Raw genomic sequence first — 18,877 nt, 5'->3', positions numbered from 1 at the left:
GGGCAGATGCCCACAGTCACACACCAGAGATGAGCAAGGCCAGGATTCTCCCCAGGCAAGCGGCCTCGCCATCTCTGTGGTCCCATCGCCCCAGGGGAGCGTGGCCTTGGCAGCACAGGGATGAGCTCAAGATAAGGGCACGTGCCCTCCGGCACCCAGCAAGAAGGCCGTCTGGCCAGGGAGCCCCTCTCACGGAGGGGACAGGAAGCCACAGTGGGTGAGAGTGCAAATTCTGAGCCCCAGAGACAAGCAGTTACTCACGGGTGAGCCACCTGCGCTCAGTGGGGTCCCGTGGGCAAATCGTCGCCCTTTCTGGGCTCTTCTCCATCTAGATTCACAGCCTCCTGCCGCAGTCTCTGGTTTAATTGGTTCTGGATGGTGCCCAGCATAAGTGATTTTTTGTAGAGTCTCTCCCACCAGGTGACTCCAGTGTTGGGGGATGGGGGGATGGTCCTTTCTTCCCGAGGGTCTTAGGTATCAGGTGCCCGACCTCTCCGGGCTTCCATCACTGCCTCAGCCTTTCCCCTAGAGGTATAGGGTATGTGGGGGCAGTGATTGGGAAGGTTGAGGCCCCGGAGGGTCAAAGTCTGGGCTGGTCAGCGGTGGAGGATGAAACTCTTGGCTGGCCAAACACGGGGACGCTGCTCCTGCTGCTCTGCAGACAGCAGTGGGGACCAGCCTCCGGCGGGCGCTCAGCCAGGCGCCCCCACCCGCAGCCATGCTGAGCCTCTGCCAGAGCAAGAGGCCCTCAAGGCGGGGGGCAGAGGGGTGACACCACGGGGTGGGCCACGGGCTGTCCCAGAGCAGCCGGTCCCTGGAGACACACAGACCACGGGTCCCATCCCCAGCTCACAGCGACCTTGGGCAAGTCCCTCTTTGACCCTGAGCCTCAGTGGGCCCGGTCTTGGCAACAACAGGACACAAAGTGCCCAGCCCAGGGTTCAGCCTGGAGTTAGGGAAGCAAATGGCAGCTCAACAGGAAGAGGAAAAACAAAGATAAGCTGACTTTTCTTTTTTCCAGTTCTTGCAGGAGTCAATAGATAATGCCCAGGGTTAATAAATCAAGAAACCGCAGCATAAGTGTGTTATTTATCACTCTGGAGGGAACCACCACGTGAACTGAAGCTGTTGGAGTGGTTGCCTCTGAGGAGGGGGTTTCCAGGAAATGGGGCCCTTCGATAAGTCTTTTTCACCAGTTCATGTTTTTAAATATTTATTTATTAAAAAGTGACTCGCCTCTCCAGTGTTGTTCTGAAAGATCACCAATGTCAACAGAAATATTTTGGGCCTATAAAGCCAAAATAAGGTCAAGTGCTCAAGTTGTGGAGTCAGGCTGGCTGGGGTTCAAATCTCTGCTCTGCAACTGACTAGCTGTGCCACCTTGGGCAAGTTACTTAACCATTCTGTGCCTCTGTTTCCTCATCTGTAGAATAAGAATAATAATATGTCCATGCTGCCAGCATGTATAATTGTGAGACATTATTATTATATATACCTATAACTAATATCTGCAATTGTTTTACAAAAATAGGATTATTATGCAGTATATAGTTTTTGCAACTTGCTTGCTTTCTCTTACCGAGATACAGCAGATTCATTCCAGATCAGTACAAGTACATACAATTCTATTTCATTCTTTCTAACTGATGTAAGAATTCCATTGCACAGAATATAAAATTCATTTCTCCATAACCCTCTATTGAAGGAAATTTAGGCAGTTTCCAATTTTCAGTAGAATATACTTTGTAGCAATTAACATATATATTTTGGGCACATGTGTGGCTATTTCTGTAGGATAGATTCTAAAGAGAGGGATCGCTGCGTCAGAGTTTGTGCAACCAAAACTTTTATAGATACGGCTAAGTTGCTCTCCTTAAAAAGCAGTGCCAAGTTAGATTCCCACCAACACTGTAAGAGAGGGCCATTTTCTCACACCCATACCAAGGTTTTCAAATTTTCTAATCTGGGGGGTGATGTCGCTGTTTTGATGTGCCTGTCTACAATTGCGAAGGAGACCAAACATCTTTTCATAACTTCATCTTCCATGTTTATTTCTTTTTGTGTGAAACAAATGTTTATATCTTTTACCCGTTTCTAATTGGGCTTTTTGTCACAGATTTATTTATTTTCTTACTGATTTGTAGGACCTCTTTTCAACATAAAAACCTTAATTCTTTAATACATAGGAGGCAATATTTTCTGATGGTATACTGTATCCATTTCAGCTAAATTCTTGGTGCCTTTGGTCATAGGAAGTTTTAGATTATTACACCATCAAATGTAACATTCCTTTACGATTTGGGGCTTTCACATCTTAGCCTTTCCTGATCGGGGTTAAATAATGGTCTCCTATATTTGCTTTTAATACTTTTATAGTTTTTCTTTGACGTTTAATCCATCCACCTTTAATCCATCTGGGATGTTTACGTGTGTGTAGATGGTGTGAGGTAGGGATCTAATTTTATTTCCTTCTCAATGGAGAGCCAATAGTCACAATAACATTTGTTGATCAGTCCATCCTTTCCTGGCTGACTTGTGATGTCCCTTTGCCAAATGTAACTCTCTGACATTTTAAGCATCCTTGTTGTGACTGACACATGGCAGAATTCTGTAAATGTCGACTTTGGGAAGAACTGAAATGACAGCTAAATGGGAACCAGCATGTGCTTACAGTGCAGCCAAGCACAGGTCTCAGAGAATTCAGAACTGGCAGTGAACACAAGTGAACTCCCAACATAAATGAATATTTGGCCTTTGGTTTTGATTTTGTTTTCAAACCAGCTTTACTTATCTACAATAAAATTTCCACGTTTTAAGTGTACAGGTCGATGACTTGACAAATGTGTACACTCATCCAACCAACACCCCAAACAAGATAGAAAACATTTTCATCTTTCCAGAAAGTTCCTTTCTGCCCCTTTGCAGGCAACCCCCCTCCATCCCCACCCCAGGCCACCATGAGTCTTTCTAAACTGTGCACATGTGGTACGTTGATAGCATTTGCAGAGAAATAAATAACCCAGCTGCAGCCTGAGCCCGTTGGCCAAGGAGGAAGGCCAACTTCCCCTCCAGGAAAGGCTGACAAACACCCTCGGGACCTGTTTGGTTAAGAAGAGAGGGGGTCACCCAGGGCAGGGCCCCCCGACTTCAGGCAGGCAAGTTCATTCCCACAGTTTTTTCAGAGTCTAGAAATCAAATCTGCCAAATATTTTATTAATATTTCTTTTAGATCTATGGATCTTTTAAAATTTAATTCAAAACGATTGCTTTTAAAAGAAAACATAATATCCGTGTGTTAAATGACCAGGGTCACATGCCATAATTAATGAAAGGCTATTCATGAGACTCAAATCGAAAATTAATCTCCCTGTGCCATCTAAAGTCCTATTTAACACTGTCTCAGGGGGAGAACCACAGACACGGAAGAGGTAAGTCGGCAGCACAGACAAGATCCGGAACTTGAGCATGGAGGCTGATGGCTTGAGGGCAGGAGAGCGGCTAGAGGGGCCAAGCCAGCCTCAGCTGATTGACGCCAGGCCTGAGGGCCTGAGGGCTCCCCTCATCGCTAAACCTGTGGAGCTGCTTCTGGAACAGACCTGAGTCCACATGCCCCCACTCCCCGCAAGGCTGTGAGGGAGCTGGGCAACAGCCCCACGGCTCACAGTTCTGGGGCCTTCCATCCATAAAAGGAAACAGGGGTGTTTGAGGGGCCACTCAAGGGGAAAATACCTTTGGAGTCAGACAGACTGGGATCCATCTGTACTGAGTTATGCGTCCTTGGGGAGGAGAATAACCTTTCTGGGCCTCAGTTTCCTCACCTGTAAATTGGGTACCCCTCACTGTAAGGACAGGATGAGACAGGGTTTGCAAAGCGCACCGCTTGCCACCGAGCTGACTTTCTGTAAATGATAAGCAGGTACCTTTGGTTTCCCCCAGGATCTTGGAGGATGCAAACCACAGACATCAGCCTTTGCCCGAGTGACCAAGTGGTTAATGAAATCAGTCCCTGCCGAAAGCAGAGGCTCTGGCAGTCATCACATTTATTAATTAATTGCTCATCAAAGTCTTCCTGTTTTGCTAACGGGAGCAACTGATTGCCTGCAGGCTGGCAGCCCCAACTGAATGATAACTGATTTGGAGGTTGACCTGGAGGCAGGGCGGGATCCCGGCGCGTGGAGGCCACGGCCACAGGAGGGGACTGTGGCACCTTCCCGGGTACCACTTCCGAGTTCTGGCTCCCTCCCGGGGGGAGGCCTGGGCCTGGCAGGGGCAGGGAGGGGGCTTGCCAGCAGGAATTACTTTCCTTGTCACTGAGCACTGTCACTGAGCAGGCTCTGGCGGGTTAACTTGGGCAATGCTTCCAGCCCTGCCAGGCAAGTGCTGCTGCTCCCTCCATGCACAGGAGAGGCGCACGGAGGTGAGAGAGGCCAGGCAATAAGGCGGCCAGCAGCTGTCCCCATGCTCGGCTCAACGCTGCCTCCCCAGAGGTGGAGGCGGATGGAAATCAGGACCATGCACAAGGAGCGACAGTCACACATTTGCCTGATGGGCAGGTGATGGGAGGCCCGTGAGACTCATCCACACGGTCCCTGCTCTCATTTCATGGAGGGGGGACTGAGCAGGGGACGGGGACAGAGCTAGAGGCCAGAACCCAGTGTCCTGCCTCAGCCTGGGGAAGGCAAGACTGAGCAGGGCTCAGAGGCCCCGAGAGGAAGGCCTGCCTGCCTGAGGCCACCCAGCCAGAGGGCTGCAGCACATTCTCACAGGGCGCTGTCACCCCCTCCTCCGTGAGAACCTGCTTAACCAAGCCAACTGTTAGCTAACAGCTTCTTAAGTGCTAGAGGTGTGGCAACAGTTGGTTTGAGGCTACAAGTTGTCAAACTGGTGGGTTCCGGGAAGGCTGTGTCAACTCAGCATTCTGCTGCACGTCCCCAGCTCTTTGGTGTCCTTGAGTCACCTTAGCAACCCCCAAACCTTGGAGGTTGGTCCCAACAACCCCCAATGGTCAGATGGAGCTGGAGGCAAGTGAACAGATGACTGGCCCTTCCTCTTGGTTCATCAATGGGGAAAGTGAGGTCCGGAGACGGAACACACCAGGCCACAATCACGCGACAGTCAGCAGTGACAGAGCCGGGGCTGGAATCCTGGAATGCCGCTCTCCAGGTCAGGGAGCCAGTGGCCTGCTGGGTGGCGTTGGCTGAGTCCCTGCCCTCTCTGGGTCTCAGTTTCTCGTCTATAAAATGAAGGAGTTGCACTAAATTAAAAGAGCAAGCACAGCGCCAATATTGCGTCTATAATTTCAGTTGACCTGGAGAGAAGTGTGAGACTGTTTTTATCATCCTATTTCTAAAAACAGATTTTACAGCACATAGTAAACGTACCAGGCACTCCCTTAAAGGCATTGCGATTATTAACTCGTTTATTCTCCTATCAACTCTACGAGCTGGTTACTATTGTGATCATCCCCACATTGCAGACCTGGAATGAAGCCTGGAGAGGTTCCGGAACTTCCCTGGGGTGTCATCACTCCTATGTGAAGGAGCTTGGATTTCCACCCAGCCAGCCTGGCTTCAGAGTGCGTGTTCTTCACCAGCCCACCACACCACATTGCCCCATTTCATAAACCACCCATGGAGCAGGAGGCAGGAGGTCCTTAGGGCAGCTGTTTGGGGACAGGTGGACATAGGAGAAGTCATTAAGAGATGTGCCAGTAGTGGGGGAGTCAGACTCCTGCATTCCCAAGAAAGGGAAGTTCTCTGATCTTCCCTGAGTTCTGCCCGCCGTGTCTACCTCACTTCCGCTCACATCATCTCAGAGGACACGGCATCCTGGCAATGGCACACCGAAATGGTGACAAGTTGTAGGCTGGATGTGTGTAGAGACCAGCATTATAAAGAGACTATTTTCTTTTATGCAACTCAACACGAAATGGCCACTTGACAAATGGGTCCCCTTAGACCCGAGAACTCAGTAAATCTAAAACTGATCTTGAGCTTTCCATTTCCAGTGATGGCAGACTTCCTTTTCCCACTGAACACAGTTTAAAATGCTGAGTAAAATATTTTAAAGGCTGAAGAGCTAAAAAGATCATGGGGAAACAGCAGGCTAAATTTGAGGAGAAAATATAAACCGAGAGAGGTAGGCAAAATCATGGGAACACCAAAGCCGCTTCTGTATTAAGGGTATTTGCAGAGGCCACACACTTGGGCTTAGGTCTGGGGGCTTTTGGGGTGAGCAGGATGGAAGGGAAGGCCAAGGGCCAGTCAAGGGAGGGGAGTCTTAAAGCAGGCTCTCCCCATGTAGGTTGGGACCCCTCCTCAGGAAGAGGGTGACCCAGAACTGAGTCACGCCCCTCCCCTGGCCCCAGACAGCCATCTGGGACTGGGAAGAGCGGGAGCCAAGGGGAAGCGGAAGGAGCCCATTCTGAGAACTGGTCGCCACAGACGGACGTTCTCACAGGTCGCCCCAAGTACAAGAGCCCGGGGCAGACAAGGAACCTCACGCTATGAACTTGGTCTGAAATTTCTCCACCTGTAAGTGTCCCAACTGCTTATCAGAAACAGATGTGAGGCTGGAGGCAGCCACATCCATTCCAGACCTCGGGGGAAGCCCCACAAATAATTTTTTCAAAACCAGTGACCATAGCAAGGTCCCAGATAACAAAGTCCACAAGGACAAGAGGGAATATGAAAGAACCAGCAGAAGCAGAACCACGGTTACTGCAGATACTATTATTATCAGATAAAGAGGATAAAATAACTATTCTGACTATGTTTTTAAAAATGAACTACAAGCTGAAAATACCTGCAGGGAATAATAAACTATAGAAAGTGATATGGCATACTTTAAAAAAGAACTGAAGGAAACTTCTAGAGATAAAAACAATATCAATTAAAATAGAAATGCAATGGACACATTTAGCAGCAGAATAGACACAGCAGAAGAGAGAATTAGCAAATCTAAAGATAGATCAGAAGAAATTATCTGGAAAGCACTCTATAGAGACAAAAAGATGGAAGATACTGATAAGACGGTAGGAAGTATGGAGGATATAGTGAGAGAAAAATCTAACATATATTTAATCAGAATCCCAAGAGAAGAGACAATGAATGAGTCAGAGGAAATACTTGAAGAGACAGTGGCTGAATATTTTGCATATTTTCCAGAACTGATGCAAGATATCCATCCACAAACTCAAGTGGCCCAGAAAATCTCAAGCAGAACAAACACAAAAAAAAATTTGATATTTAACAGAAAGACAAAAACAAGGAGAAAATATCAAAACCAGCCAGAAGGAAAAGACAATTTACTTTCAAAGGAATGGCAATTAGACGTACAGATCATTCTCGACAGCAATGATGAAAACCAGAGGACAGTAGAATGAAATTTTTAACACGATGAAACAAAATGGCTGCCAACCTAGAATCTATAATCAGCTAAAATATCTTTCAAGAATGAAGGCAAAATAAAGACATTTTTCTGGCAAACAAAAACTGAGAGAGTCATCACCAGCAAACACTCACTAACGAAAATTCTGAAACAAGTATTTGAGGCAGAAGGAAAGTGACCTAGATGGAAGATTGGAGGCACCAAAAAAGAACAGGGAGTAGAGAAGTGATACATATATGGACAATGTGCAAAATATTGACTATAAAATAACAGTAATAAAGTCTAGTGGAGTTCAAAATAAAATGAAAATACCACACAGCATAGCCATTAAATTGGGGGTGGGACGTGAATAGGATCAAAACGTTCTAATGTCAATGTGGTATCCAGGGTGACAGTGTTGAGGCATTAACAAATTGTGTGCAGAATTAATTAATTTCTAGGGTGAACATTAAAACAAGGTCAGGATGCTATGGCCCATGCACCAAATTCAGCTGGCAGTCTGTGTTTGGATGGCCTGCAAGCTAAGAATGGATTCTACAGATTAAAAGGGTTGTAAAAGGCACCAGCCCCATGGCCGAGTGGTTAAGTTTGAGTGCTCTGCTTCAGGGGCCCAGGGTTTCACCTGTTCAGATCCTGGGTGTGGACATGGCACTGCTCATCAAGCCATGCTGAGGCAGAGTCCCACATAGCAGAACCAGAGGCACTCACAACTAGAATATACAACTATGTACTGGGGGGCTTTGGGAAGAAAAAAAAAAAAGATTGGCAACAGTTGTTAGCTCAGGTGCCAATCTTTAAAAAAATAAAAATAAAAGCTTTAAAAAAAATAAAATAAAAGGGTTATACAGATCCAAACAAAGAAGGACGTATGACAGACTGCGGCATGCAAAACCTAAACTATTTACTATCAGGCCCTTTTTAGACTATGGTTGTTGGTCCTGGCACTAAAAAATAGATACGGAGTATATCATTTCAAACTAGTTAAGGGAATAGAATGAAATGGTAAAATATATGCAGGCAATTGTTTAAAGGCCAGAAAGAAGAAAAAAAATGAGCTCGATAAGTACTGCAAAATAAGATGGTAGATTTAATTCTAAATATTTGCAATAGATATGCATTACATTTAATTTACCTATAAATACATGTTTACATTAATTATAAATGGACTAAATGCTCCAATTAAAAGGCAAAGGATTTCAGACGGGTGGGGGAGAAATTAAGTTTAAAAAATGAATAGATACATCTCAAACATAAGAATAGAGAAAAGTTTAAAGTGATAAGATAAAAATACTAGTGAAAAGAAAGCTGGTGTAGCTATACTCATAAAAAATAAAGTAGGCTTTAAGGCAAAAAGCACTACAGAGGTAAAGATAATGATAAGAGTTAATCTCACGAGGAGGACACAACATTAAATTTGCATGTACCTAAAACAGAAAATTCAAAATACGTGAAGCCCAACTTAATAGGACCACGTGGAAAAATAGACGAATCAGCAGCCATGACAGGAGATTTTCAGAAATCTTTTTCAATTTGATAGAGCGGAGACAAAGATACAGAAGATTTGAAGAATGCAGTGAATAAGCTAGACCTAACGAACGTAAACAGAACACTGCGCACAATTTTCAATGCCCACTTCAAACACAGCCAGAAGACTTGTAAATATGACTCATATCCTGGGCCATAAAGCAAATCTCCACAGATGTCAAGGGATTTAAATCACTCAGATAATATTTCTCTGACCACAATGTAACTAAGCTAGAAGTCCATAAAAAATAAATAACTAGGAAATCCCTATGTCTTTGGAAAATTTAACAACACACTTTTCTATAACATATGAGTCAAAGAAGAAATCACAATTAAAAAGCAAAAATAGGGGCTGGCCCCGTGGCCGAGTGGTTAAGTTCGTGCACTCCACTTTGGGAACCCTGGGTTTTGCCGGTTCAGATCCTGGGCATGGACACGGCACCGCTCACCAGGCCATGCTGAGGTGACGTCCCACATGCCACAACTAGAAGGACCCACAACTAAGAAAAATATGCAACTATGTACTAGCGGAATTTGGGGAGAAAAAGCAGAAAAAGTAAAGATTGGCAACAGTTGTTAGCTCAGGTGCCAATCTTCAAAATAATAATAATAATAAAATAAAAATATCTTCAACTGAACTATAATGAAAATATCATATATCAAAGCCTGTAGTAAATTTTTCTAAAGTAATACTTATAAGGAAATATATAACATCTTTAGAAAGGAAAAAAGGCTTAACCTTATTTAGGTAAGCTTCCATCTCAAGGAGTTAGAAAAAGAAGAGCAAATTAAACCTAAAAACATTTAAGGCAGAAAAATAATAAATATAAAAGCACAAGTTAACAAAACAGAAAGCAAGAATACAATTAAGAAAATCAACGAAAATCGAATTGGCTCTTTGAAAGACTAACAAAATTGGCAAACCTCTGGAGAACTGATAAGGATCAAAGAAAGAGGCACAGATCCCCCATCCGCCTGGAAGAGGGGACACCGGTATGCCATCGTGGTGAGCAGAAGATACTTGCAACAATGGAGCTGAAGAAGGAGTGTATCCAGAATACACAAGCATCTCCCACAAACCAGTAAGAGAAAGAGGAGAAGCAAGCCCGAGACCAGGGCTTGGGGGCAGCAGTGTACCCAGAAGACGATGCCAGAGGCGGAGTGAGGGGTGGGGAGAACGAGACAGGGCAGGCGGACACCCCAATGTCAGGGCATGTGCTGTAGGCAGTGGGGCCTCCACGACCTCTGAGGAGCTCCAGAGTCGTGTCTACAAAGGTCGGGAGGCTGGAGCACTGGCATCATCCCCCGTTCCAGTCTTTTGTACGACATTGGAGAAGACCTTGGGGAGGAATGTGGAAAGACCGGCTCTCAGGCAGGGGGAGGTTTGTTCACCACACAGTGGCGGAAATCAGAGTGACCCTGGGCACCGGAAGCATCCACTACAAAGAAAAACGACCCAGGATCAGCCCCGTGGCCGAGCGGTTAAGTTCGCGCACTCTGCTTAGGCGGCCCAGGGTTCACCAGTTTGGACTCGGGAGGATCTAGCACTGCTCATCAAGCCGTGCCGTGGCGTGAGGCCTCATGGAAGAACCGGAATGACCTACCACTAGGATACACAATTATGTACTGGGGCTTTGGGGAGGAAAAAAAAGAGGAGGATTGGCAACAAGCGTTAGCTCAGGGCCAATCTTCCCCACCAAAAAAGAAAAGAAAAGAAAAACAACCCAGTAGAAAGTAGGTAAAAGATTTGAATAGACTCTTCAAAAAAAAAAAAGGAAATCCAACTGGCCAATTAATATATGAAGAGGTGCTCTATCTCATTCATTGCCTTGGAAACGCAACTTACAATAACAGTGAGATATCACTATACACACCCAGAAGATTGCCAAAAATTAGCAATACTAAGTGTGGCACCAGGGAGTAATGGGAACTGCTTTGGGCTGGGTGGGACTGTAGATTTGTTAACCACTTCAGAAAACTGACATCATCTGGTAAAGCTGAGGACACATATGACCTCCAGCCCAGAACTTCTGCTCCCTGACATACAGCTTGGAGAAAACACGCATCTACGCACCACTGCTTACATATGAGGTGCTCACAGGAGCATTGCGTACGACAGTCCCAACCTGCAGACACTGCCAGCAGGAGGGCCGGTGAGCATCCCGTGGTGTATTCACGGGCTGGAACAGCACACAGCAACAAACTCAAATAAACCGTGTCTACACACAACACCACCGATGAGTCTCATGCACATGAGTGGAGGAGTGTGGGTCACATTTACAAATTTCCAAAACAGGCAAAACAAAACTGTCATTCAGAGCAGCAGATACAGGCGGTGAAACTACCCATGGAAGCGAGGAGGTGATTATTCTAGATGCCAGGCTTTCCCTGTCCAGCACAGAGAAGCGTGTGATGGAGAAAGGTGGCGGGGGCTTCTGGAGGGGTGGCTGTGTTCCATTTCTTTTCTAGGGTGGTGGTCACATGGTGATGTGCTTTGTAACGGTGTCAAACTGTCTATACCCTGTGTTTTCTCTATTGTTCATAACCTTTTTTCATGTTTAAAAATGTCAGTCAGTAAAACTGATGCGCACACGCCATCTGCTCTCCCTTCTTGGGTTCCCCCTCAGTTAGAGACAGGCCCCCCAACTACCCAGGACCCCAGGGTATCAGTCCCCACCCGACGTCCAGGCAGGTGTTCCTCCCTGTGCGTTCCCCCTCCAACCCCCCGCAGAGCCTCACCCCTCCCTCCATTGCTGCTGTCAGCTGACCCTGGGCGAGTGGCCCACCATCACCTCGTGTCCACCCCAGAGATGCCACTCCTCCCTGGATGTCCTTCCAACCTGTCTCCGCCCACTGCCAGAGTGACGCTTTTGAAACACCATCTGGATCGGGACCTCTCCTGGTCAAAGACCTTCAATACCTCCCTATTGCCCGAGCTCCGTGGTCTCCGTGATTGGGCCCTTCCCACCCCTCTGGCTTCTCCTCCCCCCTCCACCCTGCCCACCACGCCCCCTTGCCTGCCCTCTTGCTCTCTCACCTTCAGCCCGACCTCCCCCTCCCCCGCCCCCGTCCACCCTATTCAACGTTGAGGTCTCAGCTAGAAGTCCCCTCTCAGAAGAAACCTCCCCCCTACCCCTCCAGGCTGGGTGTGCCTCACACGCAGCCCTGGCACCCCGCCTCAGGAAGCAGCCGAGCCCGCAGGCTCCGGGGCGCTGGGCTTGGGGAGGCCTGTGCTCCTGAAGCCCCAGCGCCTGCCTGCGGGGAGGGAGCCGAGCCGGGGCTGCCTGAGCCCAGAGCTCCCACTGCTGGGGGCAGCTCGGCAAAGCTTCCCGGGACAGGAGACTTGCGGAGGGCGGGGAGGGAGCCACGTGAGAGCCCCAAGGGCTGGAATACGAGGACGTTGGCGGTGACCACAGGCGGCTGCTGTTGAACCAGAGGCCCTTTCGCCATCTTCCTTCCAGGAGTAGCATAAGCCTCCCAGATCTTCATTAACTCAAGGGGCCTTCTCCACGAATGACAGACTGAATTTCCTGCCCGTGCAGGGGCTGGGGGAAGGGCCTTGGAGTCTCATGTGATGTAAAAGTTAATAATGAAATGGGACACTTCTGCACCCCCAAGTTTGTCCGCACACATCACACTGCGTCATCACTGCCTGGTCCATCTGGGGTCCCAGCAGACGGTGAGCTGGGCGGGAGGGCTCGTGGGAGCAGGAGCTGGGCCTCCTCCCTTCACGGGGTACCCGGGGCCGGGCAAGGCCTGGCTCAACACGGGCTCAATGCGTGTGGGATAGACAGAGGGTAGACGGACAGGCGTTGATGGACGCACGGACGAAGGGACAGATGGATGAATAAAAGCATGATGGACAGAAAGATAGACAGACTTTAGGATGGATGGGTGGACAGACAGGTGAATAGATGCAGGATGGATGGATGGGTGGATGGATGGACCGATGGCTGCATGAAGGGATAGATGAACATACAGATGAACAAACGGAAAATAAAGCCTCAGTGTGTGGAAGGACAGACAGAAAGATGAACGGACGGGTGAATGGACCCAGGGACTGACGGATGGGGCATGTAAGCACAGTAGACAGCCCCACAGACGGATGGACAGACTTACCAATCCTCCTCTTTAACAGAGGTGGGAAAGCCAAATCGGGGCCTCGACTGGGCTCTTGCTGGGAACGCCCCACCTCACAGTCGGCAGGAAGGCGAGTGCCCCCCCCACCCCCACCCCGCTGCCCTCAGCAGGCAGCCCTGCTGCCCTGGGACCAGGGAGGAGGGCAGAAGTGGCCGACCACGACCCCTGGTGGTCGCCATAGGAATGACCACCCCAGAACCTGGCCTGGCCGCCCAGGCCGTGCCCAGACGGCTGGAGAGCCCACCTTCGCCCTCATCCCGGAGCCGACCTTCGGCTGCGAGGCTGCATGCGGCTCCCATCAACATGCTCAGACACGGCTCGCTCGCAGCACCTACTGTGTGCCCGGCACCGGGCCAGGCGTCCACTCCCACTCTCGGCTGGGCCCTGTAGAGAAAGCTGCCGAGGCCATCGTGGACAGGTGACTACAGCCCACAGTTAAGCATTGCTCGTCAAGCCGGGCAGCAGGCCGAGCCCCTCGCACCTTCCTTCCCCCGACCCTTCATATCAGTCCTGGAAGTAACAGCTAGGACAGCCCTCATTGTATAGGAGAGAAAACTACGTCTCAGAGAGGCCGAGAGGCTGCCAAGGTCTGTGGTGAGCCAGTGGCAGGGCCAGATTTGAACCCAGGCTGTCTGGGACACCCCATCCTTGCTCCCTGCCTCCCTGACAGACCCTGCTAGGACAGTAATTGTGGTTGACTTTCTGAGTAACCGGGGTGGGACCACAGCACGAACACACACATACTGCTGCCACCACACAGAACTGGCCATCCAGTGAGGTCACTCCCACCCCTTCACGTTCCAATAGGGAAGCAGAGGCTGGACTGAATCTCAGCTCCAGCACTGAGCCGCTGTGTGACCTTGGGGAAGTCACTTAACCTTTCTGTGCTTCAGTTTCCTCATGAGTGTAACGAGTATGATAATAATTAAACTTCCCTCTCGGGGTCGTTGTGAAAATTAAATGAGCTAATATGGTAGCGAGCAGCCAGTACACAATAAGGTTCCTTCCCTTCATCATTAGGGAGAAAAGAGGGCTCAGGGTGTGGCACTGCCCTACCTCCACTCTTACGTTCATCATCTTTCAAAAACATGGTGGAATCACATCACTCCTCTTAGAAAGAAGCCCCACTTTGCCTTCAAATAAAACCTAAGTCCTGAGTCTCTGCCCTCTCCCTCCTCCTCCCCTCCCCCATCTCAGAGGCCTCCCAGGCTTTGTGGGCGCCGTGCACTTGCTCTGTCTGTAAAGCTAGTATGTTACACGTGCTTAGAGACTTTATAAAAAGAGCGTCAAACTACATGCGGTCTGGGGCTTGGTGTTTTCACTCAGCACTGTGTGGCCTGGATTCACCCATGCTGGTCCAGCGTTTCCACGATTGCGAGCAGTGCTGTTACGAACGCCCCCAGGTACCGGTGCCGAGCCCCCTCTGCGATATAATCCTGGCAGTGGAATTACTAGATACACACGTGCCCGTGCTCGTCTTTACAAAGAAATGCCAAACTGTCTTCCACGGCGCTTGAACCAATTAACGTTCCTACCAGCAATTTGGAGGGTTCCTGTTGATCTCCATCCTCGCCAGCATTTAATAGTGTCAGACATTCTACCTTTTACCAGTCAAATGCATAGAAAATAATATCTCCTTGTGGGCTTCGCTTCCGTGTCCCTGATCACCAACGAGCTGAACATCTCATCCGTTTTCTGGCCACAGCTGTTTCATCTTCTGTGAACGCTGGTTCATGGTTTTGTTCATTTTTCTCTTGAGTTGCTTTTCCTTTTCTTACTGATCCATGGGGTTCTTGACACCACCCCTGTGAATACATCTCCTCCCAGATACGGGGCGTCTTCTCACTTTCTTTAAGGTGTCTTTCGGGGAGCAGAAATTATTTTTGTAACGTGGTCAGTTGTATTCATCTTTGCATCACGGTTAGCACTTTTTCTGTGTTAACCACGCAAACTTAACCACTTGGCCACGGGGCCGGCTCCTAGGTTTTCTTTTATTTCTCCCCTCTCTTAATTTTTGCTTAAATCTCTTGAGACTGCTGTATTATATCTTCTTGGTAAATTGAACATTTTATCATTATGTAGTGACCATCTTTATTTCTACTGATGCTTTTTGTTTTAAATCCTATTTTGTTTTTATATCAAAATAGTTACACAGGCTCTTTTTTTCCATCGAATATCTTGATTCGCTCTTTTACTTTCAAACTTTTGGTGTCCTTTTACTTGAGTTCTGTTTCTTATCAACAGTGTATAGCTGGATTTTGTTTTTTCATTCAATCTTAATATCACTTACCTTTTAACTGGTCAGTTTACTCTATTTATATTTATTATAATAATTGATATATTGGGCTATATTTGTACTATATTAGACTTGGATTTCTATTAGTCCCACTTTTTCTGTTTCTTTTTTTTTTTTTTTTTGAGTTTTGTTTGTTTTTTTCTATCCTACCTCTTTCTCTCTATTGGAATGAAACATGCACTCTAGTTTTATTTTTTCACTTGTTGCTCTTGAAGCTTTGCCCTGCACACTTACCTAACAGTATCTGATGTTAGACAGTGTCTTGACCTCCCCCACCCCTCCCATATGCAAGGGCTTTAGAACACTTCAGTTCCAGTCTTACCCCTCCTGACTTACATGGATTGTCTGACATGTCAGATCTTTCTTTCTTTAACATCAGAAAAAAAGGAATGTTTTATATGGATGATTTTTGAATTGGCTTTACCCACATTTACCACTTTATGTGCTCACCCTTCTTTCTGACATCTCAGACTGACTTTCTGGAATTATTTTCCTTCTTGGGGTACATCCTTTGGAAGTTTCTTTGGAAAATTCTCAGTTTTCGATTACCTGTAAAGGTAAAAACGAATGTCTTTTTGTCTTGGTTCTTGAAAGGTACTTTTGCTGGACATAATTCTAAGTTGAAATTCATTTGTTCTTATCCCTTTAAAGATATTGATCCGGTATTTCAGCTTCTGTTGTGCTTGTTGAGAAGTCAGCTCACCCTCTGTTGTCCCGTTTAGATGACCTGACCTTTCTCTCTGACTGCTTTCAGCTTTTCTTGGCCTTTGGCAATCTGTAGTTCCAATAAAATGTGGATAAGCCTAGATTTCTTTGTTTATTATGCTGAGAAGCTTCGAGCTTTCTGGTTCTGTGGATCTGCTTTTCGTCACTTCTAGAAAATTTGCAGCCATGTGCCTTCAAATGCTCCCTTTTCTCCATTCCCTTTATTTTCTACTTCTTCTCGCTCTCTTCTCTGTATCTCTTACTCTCTCTTTCATGTTATCCACCTCTCTCTCTCTCTCTCTCTCCGCTTCATTCTTCACATGCAACTTCTGGTTCACGAATTCTCTATTCAACTGTTTACTGTTTACTGAATTTTAGATTTTGAAATTATATCTTTCACTTTAGAAGTTCCACATGTTTTCCCCCCAAATTTTCCTCTTCATTCCTGTTTGTTTTATGTTTCATCTTTGTAACTGCAGCCTTTGGTTTTTAACCATCTCATTTACAGCTACTCTATATTCTGAGCCCTGGGGGGTCTAAAGCTGTTGCCTCTTTTCTCTGCTCTCACTCATGCTAACTCACCTTCTTGTGATTTGGTAAGTTTTGTGTTGAAGCTCCTCAGTCGATCTTTCTCTGGGTGGGGGGCCTCCTGGCCTAAAGTAGGGGAGCTTTCCCCCACATTCAGTTTGCTGCTGCTCCTGCCAGTCGCAGGGGCACCCCAACCTGGGGTCACTTCAGCCCTCTTGAGAGTTCTTTCTCGGAGCAGGCACGACTTCCCATCTTCCCCAGCCCTAGTCCTTGCAAAGGTCACTGTCACCACAGGAGAAAACCTGTGGAAGACTCCGGCCTTGGACCAGCCCTTCCTCCAGGCAACCAGCCAATTCAGGCCAGCTCTCTGACACTCTCCAGTGCCCCCAACTCCAGCATCGCTGGGTCATCCTCCAGCTCTCCTCTGCTGAAAACTGAGCTCCCGGCCACTTTATCCCCTCTCCCTCCTTTATTCTCCTCCATAGCACCTGTCACCACCCGTGATATCACATCTATCTGTTAAATTGCTTATTGTATGACACCCACTCCGCTAGAATGTGTTGACTGGTTCACTTACATGTCCTCAGCGACTAGTGCAGGGCCTGAAATATGATGAGTGCTTAGCAATTATGTGATGGATAAATGAATGAATGAGCAAATGAGGTGCCGTACCCATCCCCAAAATGCTCTTAGTCTGGCAGCTGAGACAGACAGGGATACAGACAGCGATAATGCAGAGAAATAGCTGCTGTCGTGGGGAATGGCGGGGGGTGTGGAGCTGACAGAAGGCCCCCGCCTCGATTTTGGAGGTCAGGGGCAGCTTCCTGGTCCACACACGAGGAGGGTGGGGAGGGCGGAAAGCCGAGATCCTAGGGATGTGTTGTCATCTTTCTATGAAAGGCCTGAGGGACAGTGTCCAGGCAAAGAGAACATCTTGTGCCGAGCCCTGGAGGTGAGGAAGAACCTGCTCAGGGAACTGAAGTGGTTCAGCGAGGCAGGATGGAAGGAGGCAGAGGAAGGAGTGGTGGGAGACGGGCTGGAGAAGGGGGCACAGGCTGGACCCCAGGGCCTTTTCATCTCCCTGGGGAGTTTGCCAACGAGGAGGGAGAGCACGTGGAAGGGCTTCAGCAGAGAAGGGCATGGCCAGGCTACAGCGGGGAAAACTCCCTCTGGCTTCTGAGTGAAGCTTGGACTGGGAATAGGGAGGTGGGAAGGCCGTGCGGGGGCTCCGCGGGGGATGGAAGCTGGGTCTGGGCCAGGGTTCATGGAGGGGTACTGCAGGGCAGACCCCTTGAGCATCCTGGTGGCGACCTTGGCTGACAAGCAGACGCTGGAGGAAGAGCCTGGAGTTGAGGCAGCCTGAATGTGCAGGGCTCACTCATGGGCAGATGGGCCCCCAATCAGCATTGCTTTGAAGGGTAAAGAGTACACAGCCTGGACTCCCGAGCCAGTGCTCCTTTCAAATAGGGTTGCCAGACTTAGCACAAAAAAAAAAACGAGGGAAGGAGAGATGGATATAGATGGATAGGATATTCAGCTAAATTTGAATTTCAGATTGAGTGAATAATTTTTTAGTACATGTCCCCCAAATTAGGCACCCTGTATTTTATGTGGCAACCCTCATCCAATACACCTCCCCACATACACACGCTGTGCATTTCTGAAAAAACAGCAGCAAAGTGACACAAAAACCACTAGATTGTGGCCTCTCTGATGTCTACTTGTCATCCTTCACCAAGCGCCTCCTCGCAGTCCCAGGCCCTGATCGGTGGCCCCCAGACTCCTCCGGCTCCATCCTCCCGCTAGTCTGGAAGCCCCCGAGAGCTGGGTCTAGTGCTCAGTCTGAGCTAGGCCAGGACCCTGCTGGGGAAGGGGGGAGGCAGGGTGGCCCAGCACAATCTCCCTCATCCCTGCCCCCACACCCTGGTGAGGCATTTCCAGGAAGTGGTCCCTGCCCAGACTCTGGACCCCAACCAAGCTCAGGACCACATATCTAGGGCCGTTTCCTAGAACTGCAAGCCCCATCCCATGTCACTGTGGCCACATCCTCCCTTAGGTAGCCCTGGGCTTGGTAGAGTCTAAGAGGCCAGGCCTGGGCTGGTGGGGATGAGGGTGGGGTCCCAGGCAAGGCCCTGACTCACCTGGCTGCCGACCCAGCCTGGGTCACCACTCTCTGGAGTTGCCCAAGAGGGGGCCCAGAGGTTCCCATGATCCCTCAGCCCCTCATTAGCATGGGGACCCACCCCAAGGCCTGGGGTCCTGGCACAAGTCAGGGCTGGGCTAACCAGGGGACGT

This window comes from Equus przewalskii, chromosome 3, assembly GCF_037783145.1.
Source record: "Equus przewalskii isolate Varuska chromosome 3, EquPr2, whole genome shotgun sequence".
In the NCBI taxonomy this organism is placed as follows: domain Eukaryota; kingdom Metazoa; phylum Chordata; class Mammalia; order Perissodactyla; family Equidae; genus Equus; species Equus przewalskii.
The sequence above is the reverse complement of the archived record's forward strand: the minus strand, read 5'-3'. Positions refer to the sequence as shown.